This window comes from Pan troglodytes, chromosome 3 (assembly GCF_028858775.2).
Source record: "Pan troglodytes isolate AG18354 chromosome 3, NHGRI_mPanTro3-v2.0_pri, whole genome shotgun sequence".
Taxonomy (NCBI): domain Eukaryota; kingdom Metazoa; phylum Chordata; class Mammalia; order Primates; family Hominidae; genus Pan; species Pan troglodytes.
Window position 1 is genome coordinate 127,235,564 of NC_072401.2, and position 19,430 is coordinate 127,254,993.

Genomic DNA, 19,430 nt, shown 5'->3' on the forward strand with positions numbered 1-19,430 from the left:
ACACACAGTACTCTGCTTGTTTTTTCCTAAATATGTATCTTGGAAATCACACAGAGAACAATCTTTTATTTTAATGACTACATGGAATTCTATTTATGAATGTACCAATTATACTGCCTTCAATTAAACAATATTTACATTGTTTTCTATATTTCGATATTATAATCACAGCTGCAATAAAAACATCCTTGTATACCTATAGTTTTTTCACATGTGCAAGAACATAAGCAGGGTAAACTCCTAGAAGTGAAACTGTTGGGTCCAAGGGTGTATATACTTTTGATATGGTATGCAATTGTCTTTCATAGAGGTTTTAATTTATTATATCGCAACAGTGTATAACAACCTCTATTTTTTCAAAAGTTTTAATAATTTTATTGTTATTTCAGAATTTTTGATCAAAAAATAAAATGCAATTACAGGTTTGTAAATAGATAATAAATTTACATAATTAATGATCAAAACATTAATATATTAATAAAATATAACGTATTCACTAAGAAGTTTTGTTTTTATTCATGACCTATATTTTTGTTTCTTATAGATCAACTGAGTTTTTGTTTGCCTTCCCAGTAATTTTTAAGTTTATCCAAGAAAATTTTTATATAATTCTATCTGATAAACTACATTTATAAATACACAATTATTCACCTTACTCTTTTTCGTTTAACACTCTATCCTGCATGTCTTTTCATGTTAGAACTTAGAAACTTCTTTATTCATTTTTTACAGTATATTTTCTGTATTGTATTTTATCATGTAGATACAGCATATTTATTTAACCAGTTCACCATTGAGGGGAATGTGGGCTATTTGTAATCTTTTACTATTATAAATAGTTGCATAATAATTAGCATTGCAAGCATCATTTCAAACAAATAATTGCATATCTATAGAATAAATTACAGTGACAGTATTATATGGGATAAGTATACATATATTTATAATTTTGTTAGATAATGTTAAACTGTCTCCATAGAGGTTGTGTAATTCTGCTTTAACATCTGCAATGTATTTAGAAGTTTATTTTCCAACAACTCTTTAAAAGAACATATTAGAAGGCTTTTGAACTTTTTGCCAATCTGATAGTGGAGAAATTACAATTTCATGTAGATTTAATTTGTATTAATCTTATTAATGGCAATATGGAGTACCTTTTTCTATATATTTAAAAGATGTTTAATTTATTTTACTGTGAACTTTCTGTTCATTCATTTAGCCCATTTTCTGTTTGTTTCTTAGTTCTTTTTTTCCTCTAAATTAATAGTAGCTCTTGCTATATTAGACAGCATGATATGAGTTGCAGCTATGCTTCTGTGTCTTGGTTTATATTTTGATTTTGCTTATGGCATATCTAAACTTTGCAATTTTTTTTTTTACCATAAAATAGTATCAGTCCTTCCTTGAGTAGGAGTTCTAGGGGTTTTTATAATATGGTCTAAGAACTTCCTAGCTCTAATACAGAAATATTTAAATTTAAAGAAACTTTTATATTCTTATAGCTTGATTTTCCCCATACTTAATTATTCCCAATTTTTTAGAATAATTTTTGAGTGAGATATCCTAAGTTATTACAACGTCATTTGTTTAAAAATCCAGACTTTCCACTATATACACAGAGGTGATGTGAATACAAAGGCAGGCATTGGGGTGATACTGCTACAAGCCAAGAAACACCAAAGATTGTTAGAAAACCACCAGAATCTAGGAGGAAGGCACAGAACGGATTCTTCCTCTCAGCATCAGAAGGCAGCAATTGTGCTAATGCTCGATCTCAGATTCTCAGAGCTGAAATAATATATTTCAGTTGTTTAAGCCACCAAGTTCGTGGTACTTTGTCATAGTAGCCTTGACAAAGTAAAGCATTTGGGGAAAGAATGAAATGGATATGTGGTGGTCAGAAAAGCAGAGACTGTTAGTTGAATACCGTGATGATTGACTTCATATGCCAACTGGACTAGATTAAGAGATGCCCAGGTAGCTGGTAGGACATTATTTCTGGGTGTGTCTGTGAGGGTGTTTCCAGAAGAGGTTACTGCCTGAATTGGTACACTGAGTAAAGAACATGTCTTCATCATTTTAAATGGGTATCATCCAGCCCCTGAGAACCTGAATAGAGCAAAAAGATGGAGGAAGGGTGAATTTGCTCCCTCTCCTTGAGCTAGGACATTCATCTTCTCCTCTTGTGGACAGCAGTGCTCCTAGTTCTTAGGCCTTTCAGACTCAGACTGGGACTTACACCTTTGGCTTAATTGGTTCTCAGACCTTCAGACTTAGATTGGAACTACCCCAGGAGAGCTCCTGGGCCTCCAGCTTGCAGACAACAGATCATGGGACTTCTCAGCCTCAATAATCACATGAGCCAATCTCTCCTAATAAATCTCTCTCTCTCTCTTTTAATTCCTTCTCCCTGTATACAGAGGAAGGCATGGATTTTTAAATAAATGAGGTTGTGATAACTTAATAGGCATTCGGAGAATATTTAACTCAAAAATTATTCTAAAAATTGGGAATAACTAAGTATGGGAAAACATCAAAACATAAGAATATCAAAGTTTCTTTTAATTTAAATAAATCTCTTTATCTCTCTCTCTCTAGAGAAAGTGTGTGTGTGTGTATATATATATAAAATGGAAATGTAGTATGTGCATATATATACATGCATGTATGTACACACACACACACATATACACGCACACACATTTAGTTAGCTAAATGTAGTCTACATTTAAATACATTTTCCAGACCACCTTATATTTAGGTGGGGCATGCATCTGAGTTCTGGCTTCTGCAATACAGATAGAAAGGATAAAACTACCAGTTCCACCAGTGGTGGTCTTATTCGAGGAGAAGAAAACACAGTACCGGGCCCTGACCATCCTTGCCCAAAATGGTTTGTTGGGCAGAGATTTTCTGCAGAGAAAGGCAAATTGAGAAGACCAGAGGCAACTGGCTCACAAAGTACCTTGCTCACAAAGCACCTTGCTCACAAAGCAGGGTTGTCTCCATGAGAAGTGGGCTGCTGTCCCAGCTCAGAACAGTGACTCAGAGATTCCTCCCAGAGGAATTCCCTTTGGAGCATAAAGACAGATTATAAGAACAAAAAGCTCCAAAGCTCCCCAAAAGAAAATTACTATATTTAGAACAGTTTGTAGAAAAACTAAAGCCTAAGGTTAATCTGGAAAATCCATGGAGATTTGCATGGTAAGCAATTAAATAGAGGTGCGTAAAACCAAAATAGCAAGAAACTAAATCACTGCCCAACCAGTCTATCAGAGAGAACCAGGGCAAAAGACAGCTAAGAAGAGAAGAGCCTTCCTGTAGTCAGAGCAAGTCTTGAAGATTGACCTAAAAAACTACCCCTGCAAAGGGCCCAAGGTTTAGTTGGATCAGACAAGGAATCAATTTACATCCCATAGTGCAGTAAAAAATAACAGCACAATCAACTGGCAACTAGTGGAGCTTAAGTGCTCTGTGTGATACAAACATAGGCAGAGAGCCTAACAGAGAGATGAGTGAGACAGTTAAAGATAGCCCTGCTAACATCACTGCCATCTCAGGATACCTGTAAACATGCCCAGGCCTGGATATGCCCTCTGACGGTTGACATCAGAGGTCTCACAGTACAGGGGAAAGATTATTAACACAGTCCAGCAAAGTCTCTAAACAAATAAGCATGCAAGCAAACAAACAAAATAACAATGATAGTAACAACCCCCGGAGAAGCTTAATTAATATCTAAATTTGCTAAAACATATTATCGAAAGTCCAGTTTTCAACAAAAGTTTATAAGGCATGAAAAGAAACAGGAAGGTGTGACCCATACACAGAAAAAAAAATCAGTCAACAGAAACTTCCTATGAGAGGGCTCAGATGTTAAAATTAACAGACAAAAACTTAAAACAACCTTTACAAATATGTTCAAAGAAATAAAGGAGACCATGGTGAAAGAAGTAAACAATGATATCATGACAATGTCTCATAAAATAAATAATGTTTATAAATGAATAGAAATGACAAGAACTAGATGGTGTTGAGCGTTTTTCATGTTTGTTTGCCATTTGTGTATCTTCTTTTGAGACTTGTGTATTCATGTCTTTCCCACTTTTTGGTGGGATTATTTGTTTTTACCTTGCTGATTTGTTTGAATTCCTTGTAGATTCTGGATATTAGTCCTTTGTCAGATGAATAGCTTGTGAATATTTTCTCCTATTCTGTGGGTTGTCTGTTTACTCTGCTGATTATTTCTTTTGCTGTTCAGAAGCTTTTTAGTTTAATTAAGTCCCATCTATTTATCTTTGTTTTGGTTGCATTTGCATTTGCGTTCTTGGTCATGAACTCTTGCTTAAGGCAATATCTAGAATAGTTTTTCCGATGTTACCTTCTAGAATTTGTATGGTTTCAGGTCTTAAATTTAAGTCTTTAATCTATCTTGAGTTAATTTTTAAGGTGAGAGACGAAGTTCCAGTTTCATTCTCCTACATGTGGTTAGCCAATTATCCCAGCACCATTTGTTGAATAGGGTGTCCTGGCCCCCCTTTATGTTTTTGTTTGCTTTATTGAAAATCAGCTGGCTGTAAGTATTTGGCTTTATTTCTGGGTTCTCTATTCTGTTCCATTGGTCTATGTGCCTATTTTTATACCAGCACCATGTAGAATAAAGTCATTATATGAATAAGATACTTGCACACACGTTTATATCAGCACAATTGCAAAAATATGGAACCAGCCTAAATACCCATCAACCAACGAGTGGATAAAGAAAAAATATATATATATATGTATGTGAAAAAATATATATATATTCATATATATATATATATATGTATATACACACACACACCACGGAATACTGCTCAGCCATGAAAGGAATGGAATAATGGCATTTGCAGCAACCTGGATGGAGTTGAAGAGCATTTTTCTAAGTGAAGTAACTCAGGAATGGAAAACCAAACATCATATGTTCTCACTTATAAGTGGGAGCTAAGCTAGTAGGATGCAAATTCATAAAAATGATATAATGGACTCTGGGGACTTGGGGGATTGGGTGGGAAGTGGGTGAGGGATAAAAGAGTACACAGTGGGTACAGTGTACACTGCTTGGGTAATGGCTGCACCAAGGTCTCAGAAATCACCACTAAAGAACTTATCCATGTAACCAAACGCCACCCACTCCCCAAAACTACTTTGAAATAATAATAAATAAATAAATTTAATTTAATAAAAGAACTAGAAGGAAATTCTGAAATTGAAAGGTACAATAACTGAAATAAAACTTTCACTACAGGAGCACAACAGTAGACTTGAACAGGCAGAAGAAAGCTAGTAAACTTGAAAGTAAGTTCATAGCGATTATGCAACACAAATGACAAAAGAAGAATCATTAGGAAAAATATACAAAGCTTCAGATAAATGTGGAACATCAACATGCACCTTAGAGTACCAGAAGTGGAGGGGAGAGTGAGAAAAGGACAGAAATATATTTGAAGAAATAATGCCTGAAAACATACCATATTTGATGAAAAACACTAACCTACACATCCAAGAAACTCAAGGAACTCCAACTAGTATTCAGGCAAGAAAGACTCAAACCCAGACACATCTTGTTAAAAACAGTGAAAGAAAGAATGAAGAGAAAAATTTTAAAGTACCGAAAGAAAAATACTCATAACAGAAAAGAAAATTACAATAAAAGTAACTGATATTGCATCAAAAATAATGAAGGCCATTTATTGAAGAGACTGTCCTTTCCCAGTATACATTCTTGGCAACTTCATTGAAAATGAGTTGACTGGGAAAACTATATATCCGTATGCAGATGAATGAAACTAGGCACCTATCTCTCACCATATACAAAAAATGAAAAATCAAAATAGATTGAAAACTTACATGTAAGATCTGAAACTATAAAATTACTAGAAGAAAACATTGAGGAAACATTCCAGGACATTGGTTTGGACACAGATTTCTGAAGTAAGACCTCAAAAGCACAGACAATCAAAGCAAAAATGGACAAATGGGATTACATAAAGGTAAAACTTCTTCTGCACAGCAATCAACCAAGTGAAGAGACAATACACAGAATGGGAGAAAAATTATCACTCTGACAAGTGATTAATAATCTGAATATATAAAAAGCTTAAACAACTGAATAGAAAAAACAAAAAACAAATAATCTGATTAAAAATGGGCAAAAGATCTGAATATACATTTCTCAAAAGAAGACGTACAAATGCCCAAGTATGTAAAAAATTCTCAACATCACTAATCATCAGAGAAATGCAAATCCAAACTACAAGATATGAGCTCACTCCAGTTAAAATGTCTTTTATTTAAAAACAGGCAATAATAAATGCTGGTGAGGTTATGAAGGAAGGGGAACCCTCATACACTGTTGGTGGGAATGTAAATTAGAACATGGAGCATTCTCCAGGATAGATTTTATGCTAGACCATAAAACAAGTTTCAATAAATTTAAATGGATTGAAATAGTACAAAATATGTTCTCTAACCTCATTGAAATGAAAATAACAGAAACAAATTTAGGGTATTTCCAGATGGGTTTAAATTAAATAACCTACTAATTACCAATTAGTGAAGGAGAAATCACAAGAAATTAGAAATTTTTAGATTAATGAAAATAAACACACAATATACTCAAGCTTATTGATGCTGTTAAAGCAGTTCATGGAGGATTTCATGGCTGTTACTGCCTATATTAAATATATATATATCTTAAATAATATAACTTTCCACTTAAGACATTAGAAAAAAGAGCAAATTAAACCAGAAACAAGCAGAAAGGAAGAAAGGCTAATTATTAACAAGCAGAAAGGAAAAAAGGATAACTACATAAAGTGAAATTAAGAAAATGGGGAATAGATGATAGACAATATTAGCAAAACCAAAAGTTTAAATGTGGCCATCCAGTCATCCTAGCCCCAGTTGTTGAAAACACTATTCAATCTTTCCCCCATTGAATTATCTTAGCACTCTTGTCGAAAACTAATTGACTTTAATGAGAGGGCTTATTTTTGAACTTTTTATTTTATTCCATTGATCTGTATGTCTGTCTCTAGGCCAGTACCCCACTGTGTTGATTACAATAGCTCGGACGACTGCATAAACGCAGGCAAAAGAGTAAATATGAACTCCTTTCTTATTCATTATACAAAAATGAAATCAAAATAAATCAAATCTCACCTAAATATGAGAGCTAAAGCTATAAAACTCTTAGAAGAAAATATAAGAACAAATTTATGGCTTTGGGTTAGACAAAGCCTTCTTAGATGTGACACTAACAATACAAGGACAAAATAGAGCAAATAAATAAATCAATGAAAAAGAAAGGATAATTTGAACTTCAAAATTAAAAGCTTTTGTGCTACAAAGGTTACCATCAAGACAATGAAAAGAAAACTCACAGAATGAGAGAAAAGATTTATAAATTATATATCTTGATATGGGACTTCTCTCTAGAATATAGGAAAACTTTTAAAACTCAAAAATATAACTCAATAATAGGCAAAATCTTGAATAGGCATTTCTTAAAAGAAGGTATACAAATAGTCATTAGGCACATAAAAATGCTCAATATTGTTAGCCATCAGAGAAATCTAAATCTGAACCATAATGTGATACCACTTAAACCCACCAGTATGATTGTTATTAAAATGACAGACATGTTAGGGAGATGTGGAAAGTTTGGAGCCCTTACACATGAATGTTGGGAATGTAATTTGGTATAGCCACTTTGGACATGGTCTAGCCATTCCTCAAAGGTTTAAATTTGTAGTTACATTATGACCCAACAATTCCACTCCTACGTATAGAATAAAAAGAATTAAAACTACATCTCTACAAAAAGCCTTGTACAAAAAAAGTTCACAGCAGCATTACTTATAATAGTCCAAAAGTGGAAATGGCCAAAATGTCCGTCAACTGATAAATAGAAAAATAAAATGATATATATCCATAAAAAGGAATGTATTTTGACAATAGAAAGAAATAAGGTATTGATACATACTACAACATGAATGAACCTTGAAAAAATTGTGCTGAAAGAAGCCACTCACAAGAGGTCATAAACTGTACGATTTCATTTATTTAAAATGACCAGAATATGCAAATCTAAAAAATAGAGAGTAGATTAGTGTTTGCCTAGGACTGGGAGTGTTGGGAGAGAAATAAGAATGAATGTTAATGGCTATAAGGATTTCTAGGGGGATAATGACTAAATTCTAAAATCGATTGCAGTGATGGTTGCACAACTCTGAGGATATAACAGAAGCATTGAATTTTATGCTTTAAATGTGTGAAATGTATGGTACATGAATATGTGAATCATATCTCAATAGAGATGTTACATTTTTTAAAAGGATAATCATAGACCTCAAGTGGCTCAGAGTCTATTGAGGAAATTTAATTTCTTTAGTTACCACCCAATAGATTGGCTCACAATAGTTTAGATAATCATATAAGAAATCTAATAAAAATATGTGACATGGTAATACATGATTTCTATTTCTGGCTTGTCAAGATTTGGATTGTAGAGTATAACAAGTCTTAAAGCCATTTATTACCTACTACATGACATTCAGTCATGGAGGCCTGCCTGAACTTAGATCTTCATGAATGGTAAGAGGTCAGTTAAGTCCTTACAGCCAAGTACTAAGCCCTCATATATGCTTGCAATGCTGCTGGTGTTTGCCTGCCTTAGAGTGATCACAAGTCTTATTGAGTACTCTCATGTATTATAAGAGAATAAATAGCATTAGGTTTTAACAATAAAGATAAAGTTACCTTCTCTTTTTTCCAGATTTCCTGTGTAACATCGGAATTAAACTGTTGCAACATTCAGCACATTTTTATCCAGACAAATATTGAAAACATATTTAATGCAATATTGGAGGGATTATAGCATTCAGAAAAGGGAAAGTCTGACTAATGCAGCAGCTGCACTGCATTCCAGCACACTCAAGACATTGCCAGCATTTATTAGCCAGTCAAGTCTTTGACAATAAACAATCTACAGTCCAGGCTCATGCTCTCTAGTGGATAGTTGTTGGAACTTTGTTTTCATGACAGCATTAATAGCTCTTGTTTCTGTAGGTCGCCTATTGTTAACTGCTTAATTCATATCAGAAAGATTTTAATGAAGCTTTAAATGTACTTTTAACTGCATTCTAGTAGATGGTATTTTTATGATAATGATCCACTTTGTAAAAAGTAAATAAATATATAATTAAAACAGGAATTCCAATAGAAAATAGGGTATCTATTAACCATAAAAATTGAGTTGGTTGTTTCTTAACCACTTTATTTCTAAAATCTTGTATCTAAAAATAACACAAAAGACGTCAGTTTTTTTTCTGTTTTCTTCTCAATGTAACGTCCCTTTTTATGTCTCTTGATAACATATAATCTCATGATGTTATTAAAATCAGGGCAGATTGTCAGCAAGTTCATACTGGAAAGGCCACAGTGGTTGTAGAAATGGTTTCATTCCTAATTGGATCACTTTTCACGCTGCATTATCTGCTCCCAGGTCATATTAATTGTTCAATATTTTGAATAACATCTTTGGTTATAATAGATCATTAATGTAGCCAAAACCCATTTTTTGGTGGTTTAAATTGGAAGGTATCCAAATGACATTCTAAAGAAGTAATTAAAACCAAAAAAAATGTAGGCTACACAGGATGGAAAAGGATAACAATAACATATTACACATTCTTGGTCTAGTCTCATTTTGATAAATAACAAATATTTATGAAGTACTCAGCAAAGGCTGTGAATACAGTTTACGTTTGCAGAATAAGGTAAAGTGATGCAATAAATTGCTAAAAAATGCATATATATTACATATACATAATCTATATTTTGATCAAAGCAACCAGCCCCACAAGTGAAAATATCAAAAAGAAATGAAAAACTTTCTAGATGTGTGTTCCATTGCATTATCCAGATCAGTAATAACATTTTCACCTTTATTTGTATTACAGCAAGTATGTTCATATTGTCGATTGAATACTTCTCTAATACAATAAAATATATATTTAAAAATTTTTTTTATCAAAGAGCTTTGGTGAATAGGTAGAAATATAATACTTGTAGTTTGTGTAAAGGTCTTATTAGTCGTGTACAACTCTGTAGACATTTATTCAGTGGGGTCTTGAAAACTGTTAATACTGCACACTGTTTAACAACTAGTATTTGTAGAAAAAATTGCTTTTTTGAATACTTAATAGTTATTTTTCGAGATTCAGACCAAATCCTTCATGTATAAAGAAGCTTTGATCCCTTTCTGTGAAGACTTCATCAGTCCTTCTTTTGTGCCTTATTATTTCTTATTAAAGCAGCTTAAAATTTGGTAACCCTTTTTTTAGATTTTCTTGTTTTATATAAAATATAAGCTAGTTGGGAAAAGGCAGGCATAAAAACTTAACATAGTGTATACTACCGACTAAGAGAAAAGCTTTATATGTAAAGAATACTACTCATTTCCTTGCATAATCATTTATTAACCCATGCTTTAAAAAAATTGCTTTTAATTTAAATCAGTATAAGTTCAATAGCTGTACTATTGAATACTAAACCTACATCTTTTCAGTATTCTATAAATTAAATAATTTCAAAATAAAAATTTAAAAATTTTATAAAACAGAGGTTCATATTTCAATATGAGTAACTCTTACAAATGTAATGTTGATAATATACATTAACATTTTTTAAACATGAAAACTTGTGCATATATTGGTTTTTCAGTATATACGTCTAATAGGGAAGAAACATATAGAAATGGAACCAACTACTACTTTAGTTTAGAGTTGACGCACAGAGTTCCAAGGTCATGGCGACTATGTGGCTAAAAAGAGAAAAATTTGAAATTTGAATTTAGAAATATTTAGATCTACTCATGTTTTTCTCCTACCCCCTAAAGCTGGGACTGAACCGCTCATATCTCAGCAGAAGTTGGAGATTTACACCAGGGAAAGAACAGAACAAGGTGTCTCTGGACTTGAGTATAACAGGCAAATTGAGAATGCAATACAGAAAATGTGGGATTAAGTGAAAGTTTACCCTGTTGATACTCAAATCACCCCCCTCCCCATAACCTCTTCCATACCAGTTCCCAAAATCAAGGTATCCAATATTATACTCTGTAATCAGGAGACTGAAAAAAATCTATGGAACGCTCGTTTAGCCAGCCAATTGAAGAGACTTACAGAAGCTGACATGATAGCAATCAAGCCAGTCAAGCCAGAGTACTGTAAAAATGTAACCAAAACTTATCAAACAGTGAGGACCACAGTTCACATTTCTTATGTAGACAAAGTTTCAAATCAGATTTACATGCCCTAATTTTAAAGATAAGAAGACAGCCATAATAAAGATATATCTAGGGAGCCCTCCAATACGAAATAAACTGATCATAACAAATAAGCAAGAAAAGGAAAGAAACTTGAAGAAAAGACATTAGACAGGAAGAAATAATAACTATCATTAATATTCTCAGAGAGACAAAAGAAAGAAATATCTCTCTGTTAGAAGACCAATGTAATGAAAAAGAGATATTCAGGAAACAAAAAATAACTTGAAATGTAAACTATATAGCAGAAATGAAAATTTGATATATTAATTAGAAATTTAAATAATTCTTCCCCCAAATCAAGAAAAATACAAATTTATGGAAACATGGGAGAAAAGATCAGAAAATCAGAGGATCAGGTCTAGAGCCTCAACATCTCAATAAAAGGAGTTCCTGCAAGACAGAACAGAGGAAAAAGCGGTGAGAAAATTTAAAAAAAAAATCAGTAAATTATTCCTGGAATAAGGAAATTGGTTTCTTCAGTGAATAGATTCATGAAATGCCTAGAACAATTGGTGAAGATAGAGCTACATGTACATATTATACTAAAATTTCTACATATTGTTATCAAGAACAGCATGATTTTCAGGGAGAAAAAAATAAAAGAATTTTTCTTTAAGCAAAGAATCACAAATTACATTTGGAACTAGAAGATAATGGAGCCTTAAAATATCAAGAAAATCTGTTTGAATCTAATAGTCTATTCCTAAGAAAACTACCAACTAAATGTGATTATAGATGCTTTGATGTGCAAGGTGTTGAAAAACTATTTACCTTTATGCAGTCATTCTCAAAAAGATACTGTGAATAGGCTTAAAAGAAAATTATGTAATTAACTAATTAAAGCTAGAGGAGTTTCAGATCTCCTAAGATCTAGAAAGCAAACAATCCAGATCAGAACAAGTGAGAAATCATGGGGAGATGTTTCCCTAAGAAGATGACATTTGTTGGGCATTTTATGCATATGAATATACTAACATTTAGAGAAAAACTTTATTTCTGGAGAAAAACTTAGAGAAAAACTAGAGATTAATATATTTTAAAAAAAACTAAGCAAAGAAAAAAGACAATTAGTAACTCCAAGGGAAATAAGAAGTTGTTCAAGAAAAAAATAACAATATTCTATAAGGCTCAGATGTGAATAATATCTTGTCATGATAATGTAAATGCAGACTATTGACCTAACCAGAACTGGAAGTACATTTAGTAATGGATAGAAAGGAAGTGTATTTTTTGGATGTGGTGAGAAAGAAAGTTAAATTCCTAAGATACAGAGATAAATAACAAATGCAACAAGTTACATAACTAAAAGTAATTGCCTCTGGGAAGCAGTGAATGATAAGACTATTTTTGAAGAGGGGCTAAGAGACTAACATTTTTCCTGAAGAAAGGCTTGACACTTTAAGTGACATTTGAGTTTGAGAAAATTAAATATAATTTGGACAAAAAAATCATCATTTAAAAAAGAGATTGTATGAAATGAGAGAATAAAGTATAATACTGTCTTAAGAGAAGAAACAATATTCTTGCATGCGTAAAACATGTAGAGAACAACCATACTGACAGCAAAAGTAATTGGGAGTCACTGAGTGGTAGTTTCTATATGACCTATACAAGTGCATGTCTTCAGTCTTGTTTGTTCCTTAATTCCACTGAGACTGCTTGCAAATTGCTTGTAATTCTTTCTCAATGCTCACCAGATGGAATACTTATCATGTATTCCATTCTTTTCTTTGATCTGCTAGAATACAGTTTACACTTAAATCTAATCCAATTTTATGCAGAAAACATCTAATGTTAAAGAAAATTACAAAATGCTAAAAGAACATTTACAGTACGGTAAAATGTATGATTATAAACACTGGTACAATCACACCATACATAAAACCACTTTAACTTTTAACCAGATTATCATCTGAAAGGCAATGTACACACTCTGAGACCAGGGCCAATGATCAAATGTTTTAGATTAAAATGGAAGAGAGCCAGAGGGAAAAAAAAAAAAAAAAGAAAGGAAAAATTGCCCAGGAAACCAAAACCCGAAAGAGTGAACACAAAGAATAAACAGAACAAACCTAAAAATTATCAAGATGAATTTAATATAATGTTTTAAGAAAGTTATAACTTGAAATTAAGTACTATTCAATTTATTAAAAGTCAGAGTACTAAATGATAAATAAATTAATATATTCATTTTGGAACTTTCCTGCAGAAAGCGTCAGATAAGAAGTGTATTACAGTGGCCTAAAGAATGACATCACAAATGAGTACATCCATCTTGCATGGATGGTGAAAGTACATCCATCTTGCCGTTGGTGAAACAACGACATATTTTGGCAGCACAAGCAAGTAAGGGAAAAGGAGTATGCATTTAAAATTTCTCCAAAACATTCTTGTTAAACCCAACCCATGATCTCAGCTCATGTACAGCCCCGGGTTAAAAGGAACAAGAATCAGGTTAGACTCAGACTAAATTTGTGTCAAATTGATAGAAGTAACTATTATGAATGTTAATAGTCAACATGGTTGATTATAAATAAAATTATTTTCAAAAATGAACTATTGTGTTTCCCAAGGAAAATTTTATTTATAAAATGGAAATAGTTTTTTAAAGGTACTTAGTTTATTAGTCCAAAAATAATAATGAAACCCAAACTGCCAAACAACTTGCTTTATAAAGTAGAACAGTGATTCATTCTTGCATGTTTAGGGGTGTGTGTGTGTGTGTGTGTGTGTGTGTGTGTGTGTTTTAAGGTGTAGGGAGTAGCATTTTAACGTTTCTATAACTTCTTTTGTTCAAATAGAATTCTATTATAAAATGGAATTTATCTTAAGTTTAGATATTTAAAAAATACAATGGTATACTATATGTAACTGACTATAACCAAATAAAGGAATTTATTTTAGCTTAGGAGAGATTATCAAATACTTAGGAGCTTCATAAAGCTCAGGCACTGCAATCCATAACCAGGAATGGAAGCCTGATTCAGTCAATATGTTTACCCAAGAAACCTAGAGCATGAAGACAAGCCTGGACCTGAATAAATGCATTTTTTATTTATAAGATCATGATTGCTTTTATATTCTAAGACAAGCTTTTACCAAAACTATTCCCCTTTTTGGTTTGTGGCTAAAGTACTCTTGATATTATCCTCTCAAAGAACTGGAAGGATAGAAATTGTTTGAAATGGTATTCCCAGAGCATAAACTCTAAATTTCATAATCCCAGAGTGGTAAAAATGTCCACTGTTAAGTAAAACTTGGGGGATAGAAAAAATGGGGTTTATTAAACTTTCCTGACCTGCATTGTTATTGTTCTTTGACATTGCTTTACCTGTGGCAACATTATGCTTTGTTTCCCTCTGTGTGTGCTTGTGTGTTTATGTTTGTATATATGTGTTCTGTTTAAATCAAATGGATTAAAATTGTAGTATTGAGTTCAGCCAAAAACCTCAGTCACACCTTCCCTATTGCCAGCTTCACAACTATTTCAACAAACTTTTATATTCAACAATTGACCAATTTAGTCAATCAAATTTTTTATTCAGTCAAAAGTCTAAGCAAATTTATTTGATTAAAGTAGTTCTATGTGAATAATCAGATGGCTGATCCCTTATGAAAGAAGCATATTTGAAAATAGAAGAGAAAAGCATGGGGGAAAAAAATTCCAAAAATTTAGGAGTCCCTTTTACATATTTTTTAAGGTATAAACTTCAAAGCCAGGTAATCTGTGTTCTTTATTGGTCTAGAAAAAAATATTTGCTCTGTAGCTCTCTAATCTGTGAAATGGGATGGATAACATTTATGAAAGTTTTTATCAAAGTGTGGCCTCCTAAAAGCCCATCTGTATCAGAATCACCTGAAATTTAGATAAAACACATATTCTTGGGCCTTACTTCTGATCCTGGTGATGAGTATAGGATCTGCATTATCAGCCCAGCAGATTTTACATACCCTAAAATTGAAGAGCAACTGACTGAACCTTCAGGGTTAGTGTGTAGATTAAGATTAGCAACCAAAGCATTTAAGGCCTTGGCAAACTGAGCTAGCTCTGAACCTGATTTAATAAAATAACAACAACAAAACACAATTCTAGATGCAATACTGCCCATGTTTTTTGTGATAGGGGAGAAGGAAGACTCCAGTTAGGGCTGCTGTAGCAGAGTGCAGCAGTCTACTGGGGTGGGACTGGAAAGAGCTCAGGATTTTATGTTCAGTCCGTTACTGCAAGAGCACCAGAGCTGTTGTAATGCCCAGCCCTGAATGTTTGTGGGATGAGCTCAAATGAACATAATTCTGAGGTTGTCTAGTTTGGTTGAGTGAATTTGCAGTAGGGGAGATGAAGAACAGCGCTCAAGCACTCAATGACCCTCTCAAGGTCATTCCTCTCTGGATGCTTATAGTTACATGAACACTGCCTTTATAATACTCTAAAATGTCTACTGTATGAAGTAGCACATTTAAGTTGATTAATCCACAAGAAAGGAAAAAAATAACAAAATCATAAATCAAAAGGGGATCCTACTCATTCTAAACAACAATAAATATATAAATTCTGCTTTTCCTTTTGCTGTATCTGCAATGCAGGACAAAATAATTGGATAAAAAATTTATCCTATTTATACATACATAATTAATTGAAAGCATATAATTATAATATATATGTTAGTATATTAGAGTTCTTCAGAGGGACACAACCAATAGGGTATATGTTTATATAATAGGGAGTTTATTAGTGATAATTGGCTTACATGATTACTAGATGAAGTCTTGTGATAGGCCATCTGCAAGCTGGGGGAAGAGAGAAACTGATAGTGGCTCAGTCCAAGTCCAAAAGCCTCAAAACCAGGGAAGCCAACAGTGCAGCCCTCAGTCTGAGGCCAAAGGTCTGAGAGCCTCCGGGAGGCTACTGGTGCAAGTCTCAGAGTCCAAAGGCCAAAGAACCTGGAGTCTGATGTCCAAGAGCAGGAGCAGAGGAAGCAAGCATCTGATATGGGAAGAGAGAGAACCAGAAGACTGAGCAAGCTGCTAATCCCCCTTCTTCTGCCTGCTTTGTTCTAGCCATGCTGGCAGTCATTGGATGGTGCCCACCTACATCAAGGTTGGGTCTTCCTCTCCAAGTCCACTGACTCAAATATCAATCTCCTCTGGCAACACCCTTACAGACACACCCAGAAACAGTATTTCCCCAGGCATCTAGGCATCCTTTAATCCAGTCCAGCTGACACCTAACATTAACCAAGATAAGTTGACCTCTTGTCCACTGAGCACCCATACACATGCCCTCAAATCATACTTAATCTCCAAGTAAAGACAATAACAAAGTCATAATTCCATCTAACATAATACAACTATCCTTTGTACAACTGAAAATGCAGTAATCCTTAACCTGAATAGTATTATATAAAATTAAGAACACTTAAGTGCTCATATAAAGTCAATAAATCTTAGGTTACATGATAAAGAAATAAGAAATTAAAAAAATAACAAAGACTTTGCTTAATACAGTGGTATATATGCACAAATATATTCTTAACAAAATAAGGAGGAAATACTCATGACAAGTACAGTCCTCATGTCAGTAACTGGTCACGTGGTCATAGCTGGTATTGATAACTACCTTCTACTACTCATTTGCCTTCAGCAAGCATCTTGGTTGTTTTGTTATTTTTGTTTTTGTTTTGGTTTGTTTTACCTGACGGAGTGACCCAACCCTCAATTCCTGAAGGGTCTGGGCCATTTATACTCTGAGCCTGAATTGGGTTGTTGTAGTTTCCCATTGATTTTAATTACAGGGCCGGGTAATATTAAGGGAAGCCCTAAGGTATCTCCTGAATTCCAAACATATGATTCCTTACCTCCATTGTGGAGCAGTAGTCTGATTTCATTTTGAAATCAGGTCAATCAGTCCAGCCAACACTCTAACTCCATTCTTAGCCTGTTGACTTAGAGACATGAGTCCAAAGTGGCCACATGGCAATCTTAACTTCCAGTTCAATGGAGTCACTGTTGTGTCTCCTGGTGGCTGCATTCTTCCTTCTGGAACTCAGACCTCTAGGCCAGCAGAACATAACGTTGTGGGAACAGGAAGCAAAAATTTTGCTAATGGGTCACTAGAGGTGATGGTGAGTGATAAGTGATACCACTTCTACTTCCACCCTTTTGATTCCCGGATCTGTAAATCCTGGCAATGAGAGAAAATAGTACCATATATTGGGTGCTGATTGGAGCATATACAGTCATCTGGAGAACTTGGCCCCAGACCTGAAAACTGTTATCACCTAGTTGGTGTTGTAATTGTGGCTTCAAAAGGCCATTCAATTGTTTTATCAAACCAGCTGCTTCAGGTTGACAGGGGACATAGTAAGACAAGTGAATGCCATGGGCATGAGCCCACTGCTGCACTTCCTTGGTTGTGAAGTGAGTTCTTTGGTCAGAAGCAACACTGTGTGGGATACCATGACAGTAGATAAGGCATTCTGTGAGTTCACAGATGGCAGTCTTGGAAAATGTAATGTGGGCAGGAAAGACAAATGCACATCTGGAGAAAATGTCTATTCCAGTAAGAACAAACCACTGCCCTTTCCATGATGGAAGAGGCCCAAAGTAATACATCTTCCACCAGGTAGTTGGCTGATCACCATGAGGAATGGTGCCATATTGAGGCTCAGTGTTGTTTGCTGCTGACAGATTGGAAACTCAGCAATTGCTGTAGCCAAGTCAGCCTTGGTGAGTGGAAGTCCACTATAGTGACCCCATGCATAAGCTCCATCCCTGACACCATGGCCACTTTTTCATGAGTCCACTGAGTGATGACAGGGATGGCTGGGGAAAGGGGCTGAGTGGTGTCCACGGAATGGGTCATCCTATCCTCTTGATTATTAAAAATCTCCACTACTGAGGTCACCTTTGGTGAACATTCACAAGGAAGACAAATATACTTACATTCTTTAAACACTTAGACAGGTTCATCCACATAGCTCTTCCCTAAATTTGTCACTGATTTTCCAATCATGCTCCTTCCAAGTCCCTGACCATCCAGCCAAACCATTGGCTACCACCCATGAGTCAGTATATAATTGCACATCTGGCTATATCTCCTTCCAAGCAAAGTGCACAACCAGGTACACTGCTTGCAGTTCTGCACACTGGAAAGATTTCCCTTTACTACTGTCCTTCAGGGGTGTCCCAGAAATGGTCTGTAGTGCTGCAGCTGTCCACTTTGGGGAGGTGCCTGCCTATCGTGCAGAACCATCTGTAAACCAGGCCCTAGTCTTCTCTTTTCCTGTCAAATGATGATAAGGAACTCCCCAAGAGGCCAGAGGTACAGGTTAGAATAGAGAAGGCAGGGCAGAAGAATTTGGGACTACGGGTATTTGGGCCACTTCCTCATACAACTTACTCTTGCCTTTAGGACACGCTCAAGATTGATAAGGTATATACCACTTTTATTTGATGATGAAAGGCTGCTGTGCATGCCCAACTTTATGGCTAGATGGGTCAGAAAACACCCAGTTTTGATAGGCAGCTCAGGTCACATGGTAACTTGGTGACCCATAGCCAAACATTCAGTTTTCACCAAGGCCCAATAGCAGGCCAAGAGCTATCTCTCAAAAGAAGAGTAGCTACCTGCAGAAGATTGTCAGGCCTTGATTCAAAATCCTAAAGGCCTTCACTGTGATTAACCTATGGGGGCCTGGCAAAGGCTCCAATCAGCATTCCCATCTGGCACTGACACCTTAAACACTATTGGATCTGCTGGATCATATGAACCAAGTGGCAGGGCAGCTTGTACAGCAGCCTAGACCTGTTGCAGAGCCTTCTCTTGTTTTGGGACCCATTCAAAACAAGCAGCTTTATGGATCACTGGATAAATAGTCTGGTGTAATACCTTCAAATGAGGATGTGTTGCCTTTAAAATCCAAATAGGCCCACTAGGCATTATGCCTCTTTCTTGGTTGTAGGAGTGCCAGAAACAAGAACTTTTACTTCATCTTAGAAGAAATATCTAGACAGGCCCCGTACCACTAGACACCTAGAAATTTCACTGAGGTATAAG